Below are 13,657 nucleotides of genomic sequence, written 5' to 3'. Positions count from 1 at the left end.
TATGGCTCAGGAGTAAGATAAGAAGGAAGACAAAGGTTTGTAAGCTTTATTCCTATATATTATGAATTTTTTCAAGACAATTCAGGAGACCCTAAACACACTGAGCTTTAAATATTAGTGTAACAATGAAATTGATTATATATTGAGTCAAGTATTGGCTAGTTACTGATGTGATGATATTTTTCCTGTGTTTGACTTTAGAACCTTTTTTTTAAATTATGAATTTAATGGGCATCAAAAAGAGACAGTTTTTTTTCCCCAAGAAATAAGAGGTTTAGTTGTTGAAAGAGATGCATTTACTGAATGGTAGCAACCCTACTCTAGGGATTTTCTTTTCTTTTTTATAATTTTTTTATTATAGCTTTTTATTTACAAGATATATGCATGAATAATTTTTTGACATTGACAATTGCAAAACCTTTTGTTCCAATTTTTCCCCTCCTTCCCCCCACCCCTCCCCCAGATGGCAGGTTGACCAATACATTTTAAATATGTTAAAGTAAAAATTAAATATTATATATATATATATATATATATATATATATATATATATATATACACATGTCCAAACAGTTGTTTTGCTGTACAAAAAGAATCGGACTTTGAAATAGTGTACAATTAGTCTGTGAAGGAAACCCAAAATGCAGGCAGACAAAAATAGGAGTATTGGGAATTCTATATAGTGGTTCATACTCATTTCCCAGAGTTCTTTCACTGGGTGTAGCTGGTCTCATTACTGCTGTCTTGGAACTGGTTTGGTTCATCTCATTGTTGAAGAGGGCCTTGTCCATCAGAATTGATCACCATATAGTATTGTTGTTGAAATGTATAATGATCTCCTGGAGGTAATCAAAAAAGGAAAATCATAAAGGATTTAAGGTTTATTTATTTATATTACTACGTGGGAGGATGGTACTTGAAATTCATTAGAGCTTTTTTCATTAGTATGGCAGCTAAGGAATACACACACACACACACATACACACATACACACACATACACACATACACACACATACACACACACACACACACACACAAATATATATGAGAGAGAGAGAGGCCACAAGTATGAGTCAAATATGAAGGGATAATATCTTAAAAAAATAAAATTAAGGAATGAGATACTACTGTATTGTGAGAAAGGGAGAAAAGTGGAATGGTATAAATTGTCTCATATGAAAAAGCTTTTACAGTGGAGGGAAAGAAGAGGAAGTGAATGAATGAACCTTACTCTCATCAGAATTAGCTCAAAGAGGAAATAATATACACATTCAAATATTGGTATAGAAACTCTTACTCTTCAGCAAAGTAGGAGGGAAAGGAGATATGGGAAGGTGGCGGTGATAGAAGACAGAGCATATTGGGGGAGGGAGTGGTCAGTAGCAAAATACTTTTGAGAACAAACAGGGTAAAAGGAGAGAGAATAGAATAAACGGGGCAATACAGATAGCAATAATAATTGTAAAAAAGAATTTTGAAGCAAGTTTCTCTGATAAAACCTAATTTCTCAACGTATAGAGGGAACTGAGTCAAACTTATAAAAAATAAGAGCCATGCCCCGATTGCTAAACAATCAAAAGATATATGAACTATGCCAAAAGGACTATAAATTTATGCATATCCTTTGACCTACAAGACCACTACTAGGCATTAATCAATCCCAAAAGAGATTCCTTTTTAAAAGGAAAAGGGCCTATATGTACAAACATTTTTATAGCAGTTTTCTTTTTAGGGCAAAAAAAAAAAAAAAAAGGAAGCTGAAGGAATGCTCATCAATTGGGAAATGACTGAATAAACTGTGGTATGCGATTGATGGAATATTATTGTTCTATGGGAAATGATAAGCATGATGTTCTCAGAAAAACCTGGAAAGTCCTCCATTAACTCAAGGAAAGTGAAATGTACTATGTACAAAGTAATAGCAATGTTCGGGGTTGATAGGCTGTGAATGACATTGCTAATCTCAGCAATACAGTGATCCACAATTACTCTGAAGGACTAATGATGAAAAATCTTATACATAACCAGAGAAAAACTATGTCTGGATACATATTGAAGACATTCCCTCCCTCTCCCTGTCCCTGTCCCTGTCCCTGTCCCTCTCCCTCTCTGTCTCTCAATCTGTCTCTCTTTGTCTCTGTCTCTGTCTCTGTCTATCTTTCAATTTCTCTCTCTCAACCTCTTTCTTTCTCTCTTAGGTTTTTTTTAGGGGGGGAAAGATCTATGCTTTCTTTCACAATATGACTTTTATGGAAATGTTTTGCATATACTTTCTTAATGGGGGCATGGGGATGAGAGAGAATCTAGAACTCAAACTTTTTTTTAATGTTAAAAAAAATTAAATACAGCGGAAAGTAAAAATATTAAATAAAAAACCTGAATTAATATATCACCTTTTGTGGGAGGCATTTCCTGGTCCTGCTATATAGTGTTTCCAGTGATTTCTCCTCTAAAGAAGAAGGGAATGAACATTAAAAACCTACTATGTTCCAGGCATTTTATTGTGTACTTTAAAATGTTATCTTATTTGATTTAAGGTTACATAATATCTACTTTGTATCTGTCTTGCAGGTAATATTTATAAAATACATAAAAATACAGCACAATATGTGAATAGGGAAGGAAATAAGCATTTATATAGTGCCTACCATATACTAAACATTGTGCTTTGCAAATACTATCTTATTTCTTCCTTACAACAATCTTGAGAGGTAAGGGCTATCATCACCTTCATTTTTTACATTTGAGGAAAATGAAGCAAACTGAAGTTTAAGTGACATATGCCAGAATTACACAGCTAATAAATGCCTAACGATGATTTTAAACTCGGGTCTTCTCTATTCCAGTTATTTTTGACTCTTCATAATTCAGTTGGAATTTTTGTGGCAAAGATACTGGAGTGGCTTGTCATTTCCTTTTTTTTTTTTTTTTTCAAACCATTTTAGAGATGAAGAAAATGAGGTAAACAATGTTAAGTGACTTTCCCAGGATCACCGAGCTAATAAGTATCTGATTTGAACTTGGCCAGATTTGAACTTGTGAAGATGTGGCTTTTTGATTCTCAGTCCCATGCTCTATCCATAGGCCAGCTAGTTGTCCATTCATATGTGCATGCAGACATATGTATAGGAGATATTTTCTTCTTTATTAGAATGTAAACTCCTTATAGGAAGTGACAATTTTTGTTTTATCTTTGCATCTTCAGCACTTAATATAAAGCCTGACATATGGTAAGTGCTTAATTAAAGCTTGTTGATTGATTGCTAGGCCTGGGGATACAAAGGCAAAAATGAAACATTTCCTGTGTGAAAGGAATAATAATAGAAGTGAACCATATTGCAATAGAAAGTACACATTGGTTAAATGTAATTTTTTTTTGTTGGGAGCATAGAGGATGGTGGAAGATTATGAACAGTATCATTTCCCCAAATAATCAGAAACAGTGAAGAGAACAACTGATTGAAAACTGGTTGGATTACAAACTGAATCATTTCATGAACATTTAAGGATAAAAGTAGAAGGAAAACAAGTAGAGAAAACATGGGAAAGGTCACAGCAACAATAATAAGCTTTTCCTATCTACTAGAGTGAAGTTACCACATATAAGGACAATTCCATTTTGGTCCCCCAAAATAGCAAGGAAAAGTAAAAATGGCACTAAAGAAAACAGTTGAGGGAAAAACAATTGAACTTAATCCAGTATCCCTAGAAGAGATGGTCTAAGCTGAAGATATTCAAATTTTTTAAAGTTATTTTTTAAAATTAATTTTATAATTATAACATTTTTTGACAGTACATACGCATAGGTAATTTTTTTTTTTTTTTTTACAACATTATGCCTTGTACTCCCTTCTGTTCCAAATTTTCCCCTCCTTCCCTCCACCCCCTCCTCTAGATGGCAGGCATTCCCATACATATTAAATATCTTATAGTATAGAGGATATTCAAATTTGAAGATGAAGTGGATTGATTTTCAAAATATCCAAGTACTTGGGACAAAAGCATCATGAACATTAACAACTGATTCTATTTACATTTTCTCATCCCTAGAAATGCGAGAATGGTTCACACATATTTTGAGGATATCTTAATAAACTGTCTGTAAAAATAGATATATGAAGCCTTCTCAAATGGTATTCTACATCTTTAAAGGTATACAAAAGAATGAAACTTGATGTTAGGATTAAAGCTACTAACTGAAAATACAAAAAGGAATAATGCCCATCATCCAGAGCTTTGTGAGGCAGGGAGACAAGGTGAAATATTCTTGTTACCCCTCTGGCATAAGGAAGCATGGAATAGCTTTGAGGGTATGTCTTTCACAATCTAAGTTTTACAATTGTCTATTACAGACAAATGGTCAGAAGACCTAGTAACCTACTGTGGAGATGAAAACACCCAATTGACTATGCTGTAATCTAAAAATACTTAATGGCCTTGGAATCTTTCTCTCGACTTTCAGAAATAAGTGTTCTGATGTGTAGCTTTATGATCTAGAAGCTCATACTAATAGAATTTCATGCTTTAAATTAAATAGTTACCAGAGAAGTCAAACCTACTATCAAGATCATCTAAATAGGCCATTCTTATACTGCAATGACTTTATCAAGGGGAAAAAGGATTACCATTCAGAATGGACAGAATCATGCATTACTAGAGGGGAAAAATCCATGACCCAACAGAAATGACAAAAAAAAGATGTCAAGTGTTATCTGTGGAAATAGGTTTAGTTTATTATACCTCTACCCAAGGAAAAAACATATTGGGCTTTTGAAAGCAGGTTCATTTGTTGGAAAATGCCTGCTCTTTTAAGCATCACATGTGAAAACTACTGATGAATGCTGCAATTAGACTGGAATAAAAGGTTCATCATGCTTCAAAACACTATTACTTGGGGACCTATTTGAGTGGAATCAAATTAGAGCTATGCAGTGACTACAATGGGAAACTAGGTCTGTTTGTTTGAGAATACCATTTTAAAAGAATGATAAAATACCCACTTGACCCTGGAATTGAGGCAGATGTGGGTAGCTAATAGCCCTGTACCAGTTATTTCAAAACTTCATTGCATCCATATTCTCTTTGTCACGTATATTCTTCAGTAGTGTAGATTGCAACCCATTTATAGCTTATCAGTCTTAGCAACACTTTTCTGTCTTTCCATTAATCCTTTGCAAATTTTCTATGCAACATGCTTAAGTCCTTTATAGGTGATATATTCATCATGGCAAAGACCGTTCTCTGTTTCATTTGATATATCATCTATAAATAATGGAACAGTTTGAGATGTCCATTTGTTATTCCTGACACCCCATGTGACTGGCCCATCTTGTCTCCCAGTTTTACATGTCCCAGATATTCTATTTCCTGTGCAATTGCCATTGTGAGGAATCTAATGCAGCTTGCTTATACCCATAATCTATGTTTTCAATGCCCTTTGGGTGCCTTGAAATGGTGATTCTACTTATGACATTCCATCATTAATGCCCATGTTTGTCCTGTGTCATGATGATTCAATTCGTTTAAATTGAACAAGTATTAAATAGGTGCTTAATGCATAATAGTCACTGAGTAAAGCCAGACAAAATGAAAAATAGTCCCTGTCCTTAAGATTGCTTTCTAGTAGGGACAGTGTTTTTATTTATTGGAGAATAATACATATCCATAACCACACCTAAATATCTGTATCTACATTTTCCCTGCATTTCTAAACATTCTTCATAGGGGATTTAGTACTCATAATACTTATGTTAGATAGCTTTCTTTAAAATATTTTGTGGATCCCCATAAAACTCACAAATTGTCCATATGCTGTTTTATCCTCTTGCTACATGACTCTTTCTCTCATCCTACTTTCTTACTTGAACCTTTTATGTTACTTCTCGTATGCAATATCTATTGGTAATATGTTGTAATCCAAACTTCATAATATATTTTCCCATAGCTCTTTGAGTCATTTGTGATTTTATTGTGATACTATTCCCCAGGAAAAAAAATCATTATTCATTCTGCCTATCTAACTGCATATCATAATTTGGTCCATATGTCCATTTTCTATCCGGGTGGTTTTTCCTGTGTTGATTGCAGAGTTATCAAGGTCTATTTTATGGAAACTCATGAAACATATGAAGTATATTAATATTAGAAAGTGGGCTTTTGCAATATTGATAAGCTGGCTCATTAGAAGCTCCATGTGAATAAATCAATTAAGCAATCAATAAGAATTTTTAACGTGCTTATCATTTTCTACGTATACTAGAGGAGCCTTATGTTAAAAATAATTGTAAAAAAGTATGTAAAATTTTTTTTCTAGTGAGTTGTAATCTATAACCATTACTATCCTAATGAGCCTGGCAATGCTATCAGAAGACAAAATCTGTGGACTCGCGTTATAAAAATGAGGTAGATCATTCTTGATGAGGGTTTTTGAAGAGAACAATCTGTTTTTTAGCAAATAGACCACATCTTTACCATCACGTAATTGACTGAAATAGAGAATACAGGATCCCATAATGATTGTTTTTTTTGTTGACAATAAAAAAATATTTAATTCAGTAAAGTAAAATGCCAACTTAATAGCTTTTCTTCAACACATTGCCTCTCATGCAGATGTCAGAAATACATAAGAATTACTGAAAGATATGAAAGCAGAGATAACCTTGTTCAATAACTCTTTCATTACTAATATAAAATGAAGCATAAATCAGAAAGATATGGTCTGCAAAAGCATTTATCACTATTACAGAGAAGATCCAGAAGAGAGTATATATAAAAGAGGATTTTCTGATAGGTAATATCTTCCAGATGCTTTTTATTTGCATATTAATATTATGTTAATTGCATCAACTTCCAGACATTATGGAATCTCCTAAATAGATCCATAATAACTCAGAAGAATTTAGTCTAATAGTCTGGAGAAGGAAAAAAAAATTCCTTTTTTACAAGTTATATTTAACTTGGATCAAAAATTAACATATAGCCTGTTAGACATCAGTACTAATTATAACTCTTCAAGGAGGCATGACTTGAACTGCAAGGGATACTCTTTATAGTTAGGCAGATTGCAACCCCTTTGTGTTTGAGTGGGTGACTTTCCTGCTTTGTTGTGGCTAAACTTTAATTATTCTAAACCCACTTGGTGATGAACCTCTCAAGACTTAGCTAGGATGATTCTTAGACAATGCATGTATTGTCATTACTGGGTCCAAGCTTGAAATATTTCATCTTTTTTAAAAGGCAGTCTTGTGTAGTAGCTAAAGAGCCCTGTCTCTGATAATATTGCCTGTGTGACTCTGGGTAAGTCATGTAATCTTTTAGTACCCTTGATGATTCTCTAAGATTACAAAATCTTAAATTTTGAGGTTTGCTTTAGAAACCCTAGCTCCAATATGTGTTCTTAATTTAATTTTCATTTTGAACAATAAATTCAGGTCTCAAAAATAGACTTTCATACACTCTCAACATGCTATCAGAAGACAAAAATCTGTGAACTCGCGTTATAAGAATGAGGTAGGCTCTCAAGGCTCTATCCAGAATCACCGATAATGGAATTTAATTTCTTCCTAACCTTCTGCTAATATCTTTTGAGACTCCCCTACTATCTTTTTGCTCCTCTCCAGTTGAGCTGACACCATGACAATAATATTTCTGAAAGTCACTTTAGCTGCCCAGGGAGAAATGTCATTGTCCTGGTGCTCAAAGACCCTCAATTTTGAAAGACTGGAGAAGGCAAAGGTCAGAAGAACATGCAGCTTGGTAAATGTGGAAGAAAAGTGCTCAGAAATGAAATGCTGCCTCCACTTCTCAGACTATATTACCGTGCGCTTATGAAGCGGGCTTGGATGGTCAGTCATGAGTGCTTGCTAGTAGTTGACAGGCTCATAAAGCTTATTGAGACCCTCACTTGGATGATCTTTTCTGAAAAAGAAGCAGTCAAAAGTTAGACTAGATCATCAGGAGACAACTCACTGATTCCTAAAAGTATAGTCCTTGCTGAACTGAAAGGAACTGAGACAAATGAATGTTGCCCCCTTATGATACACATAGTTTGACCCTATTTTCCATAGCTCTTGAAGGTTTTCAAAATCCTTCATCAACCTTCGCTCATTTAAATAGAGGGTTGACACAGTGTAAAGATTTATGTTCTATTGAATCAGGACACATGGTTCAAACCCCACCTCTGATACATTCTAGCTATGTGACTTCACATGTCATTGAATTTTTCTAAGCCTGGGGTTCCTCATCTATAAAATGAGGATTGGAGTAAAGGGCTTCTGAGGTCCCTTCCTTATGTAGCTCTATGATACTATTCTTTTTCAAAGGCAATTAGGGTGAAATGAGTTGTCTAGAGTCACACAGTTGATATCTGAAGCCACATTTGAACTCAGGTCTTCTTGACTATATATACTAAGTTCTGTCCACTGAATCACCTACCTGGGGGCTATTATTTTTGATCCTAGAATCTCTATGACAAAAATCCTGAGATTTAGGACTGATCACATCAATTATATGACTTTCCTATGATCTCAGATTTAATAAGTGACAGAAATGGGATTCAAGTCCAAGTCCTGTGTGTGTGTGTGTGTGTGTGTGTGTGTGTGTGTGTGTGTGTGTGTGTGTTTTAAGAGTCAACATTAGAGTTCTTTTTAGAACCAAAGAAAACCTGTGTTTCAGTTTTGCACCTGACACATACTCATTGGGCGATCATGAGCAAATTTCTTAACTTCTCAGTGTTCTAAGAAATTCTCTAAGTTAATAAGTTTCACAAAAGTTACTGACCAGCTTTGATAAAAGGTGTTTTCTAAACTCAGAATTCTCTATGCTACTGAAATTCCAGGACCAATCCCTATCCCTTATTCCCTGTGATCAGTTAAAGCAAGGAAGAAGAGAAGGAAAAACAATTAGTTGGCAGGGGCATGAGTTACTTCATGGGTATTGGCAATGTGAAAGTTCTCTCCTTTTATGTAGATGCTTTAGGAATAATGACAGTTTGGAGAGATGCTTAACAAGAATTTAATCGAGACAAACACTTGGCTTTGAATAAGAGATAACATTGCATTGGTTAATGACAGAGTGACAGGAGCTTAAAGAGCTTTATGCAGTCCTAACACAAACAGTCTGCCTCCCAATTACTTCATTTGGCTGGGGGGAGGGGGGTTGGAGAGGATGTCTGGGATAAGCTTCTCCATGATTCCAGGTGAAGAATAAAAAACAGCTTTTGTAGACAGTTCAAGGTAAAACAAAGCAGAGGGAGCTCGATTTCAAACAGGTTCTTTGGGAAGCCAGGGGCATGATTTGGAATACTAAGTAGAGCTGGCTGGCTGGTGGAAAAGAGCATTTCTGATAAAACCTCCACGTTAATAATGATCCCTGACCTAGACTGCTCAGTCCTGCGTAATTGACAGGTAGGAGATTTACTTAGACAACACATGGTCATATCTCTACTCATGTTAAAACTGGTTTAAACTAGGTGATAATAAAGTGTTAAACCTGTCATTAAAACAGTGAGATTGACTGCCGATCTTTGTGTTCCCAGAAGTTCTTTGGCACATATCCCAAATGTTTAAAAAATTCTCTTAGCCCTAATAAATAAAGGTAATGGGGCAAAAGGAAAAAAAATATTAAATTTGTAATCCAATGTCCTGGCCTGAATAACAGCTCAGTCCCTTACATCCTGCATGATTTTGGGCAAGGTATTTGCTCTCTCTAGACCATGGTTCTTTCTTTGTAAAATAAAATAAAATATTTTTCTTGATAAAAATCTTGAGATGAAACAAGGAAAGAAGGAACAAAACAAAGATTGATTAATTCTATAATTCTATATTCTATGATATATCTAAGATATTACATATTTAATGTAAATTATACATAAATTCTATAATTATCTCCACTTTACAGTTAAGGAAACCAAGACAAGCAGAAGTTAAGGGACTTGTCAAGGATCATGTAGCTAGTAAGTTTCTGAGGCCAAATTTAAACTCTAGTCTTCTTACCTCCAGGACCATTATTAGAATGAGTAGGAGACAAACATACTGTCTTACTTCCTATACTCTTCCAAGTGACTCATGGGTGTTCATCTTCCCTTCCATTGAAATTTCACCTAAATGAATGGAGTGGACATTGAGGATTATTCAAAGGGCAGTGGAGAGCTGAATAGAGTCGAAGCATGTGTTTACTGCCACACATTGTAAATAAGGAATTATGGAGAAGTTGTGGAGAGTATGTCATCACATAAGATGGATTGGTCACATGGGAAGAGAGATGATTAGTTGAGCAACAGCTTGTACACTGCACTGGAAGTCTTTTGATGTTGGGGGAAGGGAGGAAAGCAGATTGTCAGGCAGACCTCCATCAGAGAACTTATATGAGGACATAGATAAGAGTCCCATATGAAGGGCAGACACGTATAGACTGGGACCAAGTTGTCAAAGTGAATGCCCACATCAATGTAATCTCTAAAGGTGTGTTGGAACAATGGGCTGGAGTTACAATGGATTCAAGTTTTGCTATCAATATCCTGGAGGCAACAAAGTATTGGGGGAATAGCATTGGACAGGAGTACAGAACCCTGGTTTTAGGGTCAATCTGCCATTTTCTAGTTGTGTGACTTTGAGCAAATCATTTTCCTTTTCTTCAAGTTTATTCATCTTTAAAGTGGAGTAGTTGAATTTGTAAACCCCTAAGGATCCCCAGTTCTAACATCATAAGATCAGAGGGAACAAGAAAGGAGATGGCATTTGCAACTCTCACTCATGTGAATTATTTTTCCTCCTTTGTTTTTACCTTCACAGCAGCTTTATCAAATCCTAGATTTTTGAGCACCAAAAAACTAGATCGTCCAGTCAGTCCAGTCTTCTATTGTCTAAGTTAATGCTTAATAAAGCAAGTTTGATTATAACCATTACTAAATGAAATATATTGTATTTCACAAGTCTTGCATTTTGCATCAAGAACAAGATCTATTCACAAGATAACAGTTTATATCCAGGCAGAAACAATCAATCAACATTATTTATTAAACCCCTACTTTGACTCGGGCACTTTGCTAAGGCACTGAAATTACAAGTATAAAGAATGAGATGACTATCTATTTGCAAGAAACTTATTAGAAATTAACTCCTTTATAATATGGGAAGTGACAAAAACATATAGAAATATTTGCAACATAAATATAAAGCTATCAAATACAAATATATATAAAGTAGTTAAGTAGTTTGTAAGATTGGACACTAGCAATTGGGAAGATGAGGAAAGATTTCACATAGGAGATGATACTTAAACTCAGATACAAAGGTGGGGTGACTAAAGCTTTGCTTCAGGATGTTGAAATTAAAGGGTGCATTATTAGGAAGAACACTAGGTTGGCTTCAAAGAACTCGAGATAGAATCCTTAAAAAAATCAACTTACTTTACTTACCTCTATAGGAATGTGTAAAGGACTAGAACTGAGCAGATGCACTTAACGTAAAGTAACCTAGCACTTAAGGCTAATTACCAATTGGACAATTCTCTATTAACTTATGCTTGGAGGATGACCCTACTCAACTCTGTGCTGGCTCCATCTGTGGACAAAGAAAAGGAAGGAGTGGAGTAGGCAGGCAGGATCATTTTTGGGCGGTGGAGAGAGAGAAAGGAGGTATGTAGATTCCTAGATCTAATCCCCTAACAGCGACCCCAAAAGACCGAGAATAAAGACTTTTGCTTAGCCTGACTCCGTCTGATTCTGAAATATCCAGGGTACTAATGTGGGCACAACGGGAATGAACAAATCATTGAACCTCTCTCAGTTCGTTTCCTCATCTGTAAAATTAGGGACAAGGTGTTGGACTAATTGGCCTCTAAGTACCTCTCCAGGTCTGAATCTTTTGTCCTACAATCTTTCTGGAGAGTAGCAACAACTTTGCTTTGCAACTAATTAGCAAGAAAAATTAGTTAAAATAGGAAGCGGCCAGATGGTATATTTCCTGGCTTTCTGCCCCAGGCTCACCCTGAGTATGTAGTGAGGGGTACTTTTTCTGAGTACACAAATAGTTGGTTATTTTAACATTTAGCAAGCAAGCTATAGTAGTGAAATTCAAAAACTATTTGGTAATTTGCTCCCTTTCCTCCCACCCCCTTTGTATGGACACTGGTTGTATTTATTTTACTTCTCTTCATGCTTCAGCATGTTTAGGTATTTCACTGGGTGGGGGCACTTTGTTCATAACTCATCTGTTACTTGAGAGATGACCTTGGAGAGCTACACAAAATTCACCCCCTAGTGATCAACCTGAGATTCACATTTCTCTAGTCTGGTTCTTGGAAAGGATTTATCTCACTTCCTTTTAAGCCCTGGACTTGAAACTTAAAACATCTCCAGCTTGCTAGAACTTGTACACTTGCTGGTATAGTCTTTAAGAGCCTGGAATAGCTCCCTTGCTACAATGAAGCAAATGAGAAAACACAGTTTTAAAAAGCAACTATATAAATAGAAGTTAAAGAGATAATATGTTATAACAGAAAGAGCAGTGGGTCTGGATTCAGAAGAATTAGTTTAAATTCTGCCTCTGTGGCTTTTGGTCTAGGTGACTAGGTGAGTATTTATGCTCCTTAACTTTGTTTTCCTGATTTATTCTTCACATTATCTCTGATGAAGAAATCCTATGCCAGAATACAGGCTATTATTAGATTCTATTTGTTTCTAATACCAATACAAAATAGTGAGTAGGAAGAGCTTGAGCAAAGGATCCAGAATTACTTGGAGCTCAACTTCCCCATCTGCATAAGGGGGAGAAGACTTAGATAAGATCACTTCTAAAGTTCTTTCCAGTTCTCTACCTAGTCTACGAATGACATGTTCTTCTATGCTGTCTAGAGTAAGAATTACTAGCATAAAAACATATTCAGTCTTTTGTTATTCTTCCAGTCAGTTCATTGGCATTTATTAAGTTCCTACAATGTGCTGGACCCAGAAGAAAAGAAGCATTTGCACTGGTCATACTATTGTGCCGAGATATAGAGATAAGTTGAAAAATATTAATTTTTAATTGCAGAATTTATTAAAGTTGACTTTGGCCACACAGGATCAATATCCAAATCATGTGGTTTGGAACAAAAGGATATCCTTATTGAACCCAGATGTTACTTGTTTCATAGTCATTACTCATATTATTCCAATTATAGAATCTGAAGTCAAACACAAGCATTAATTAGGCATCTACAGTGTGCCAGGAGCTGTGCAAAAAATCAAGAGAATAAAGAAAAACCCATCCTCCCCCCTAAAATTAAACAAACCAGGATCTGCTCTGAAGGAGTTCCCAGTCTAAAGTGAAAGATAAAAGTTCTGAGGTCTCTCAAAGTTGCTTTCCTTTAGAAAATGGTCATTAGAAAATTATATGTATTCTTTTATTTCTTTTTATTTAGCTGTATATCAATTCATGTAAGTGTCCCTAAGTTTCTCTGAACCCTTCATATTTGTATTTCTTTTGTCTGTAATAATATTCCATTACACTTATGTCATTATATGCTCAGTCATTCACCAATTGATGGAAATATACTGTTTTTCTCTAGTTCCTTGCTAGAATAAAAAGTGCTAGAATCTTTGAATATTTGGGTCACGTCAGTTAGATCACAAATCTTCTATCCCCTAGCTTTACTTCTCTTTGGATGGACACAAA

At 35.2% G+C, this 13,657-nt stretch overlaps 1 long non-coding RNA gene across 1 annotated transcript in view; it reads right to left on the bottom strand.

Annotated features, from left to right (window-relative positions):
- Window positions 1-723: 723 nt before the first annotated feature.
- LOC141564809 (uncharacterized) overlaps window positions 724-13,657 on the bottom strand; it is a 38,968-nt gene continuing 26,034 nt past the window's right edge. The window contains exons 2-4 of the long non-coding RNA XR_012488734.1: window positions 7,820-7,919; window positions 2,396-2,451; window positions 724-839 (exon numbers count right to left, since the gene is read on the bottom strand). This is a non-coding gene — a long non-coding RNA (uncharacterized LOC141564809). The remainder of the gene's footprint in view (window positions 840-2,395; window positions 2,452-7,819; window positions 7,920-13,657) is intronic.

The sequence above is a fragment of the Sminthopsis crassicaudata genome, chromosome 3, assembly GCF_048593235.1.
Source record: "Sminthopsis crassicaudata isolate SCR6 chromosome 3, ASM4859323v1, whole genome shotgun sequence".
NCBI lineage: Eukaryota > Metazoa > Chordata > Mammalia > Dasyuromorphia > Dasyuridae > Sminthopsis > Sminthopsis crassicaudata.
Note: the sequence above shows the minus strand (reverse complement) of the source record. Positions and strands in the feature narration are given on the sequence as shown.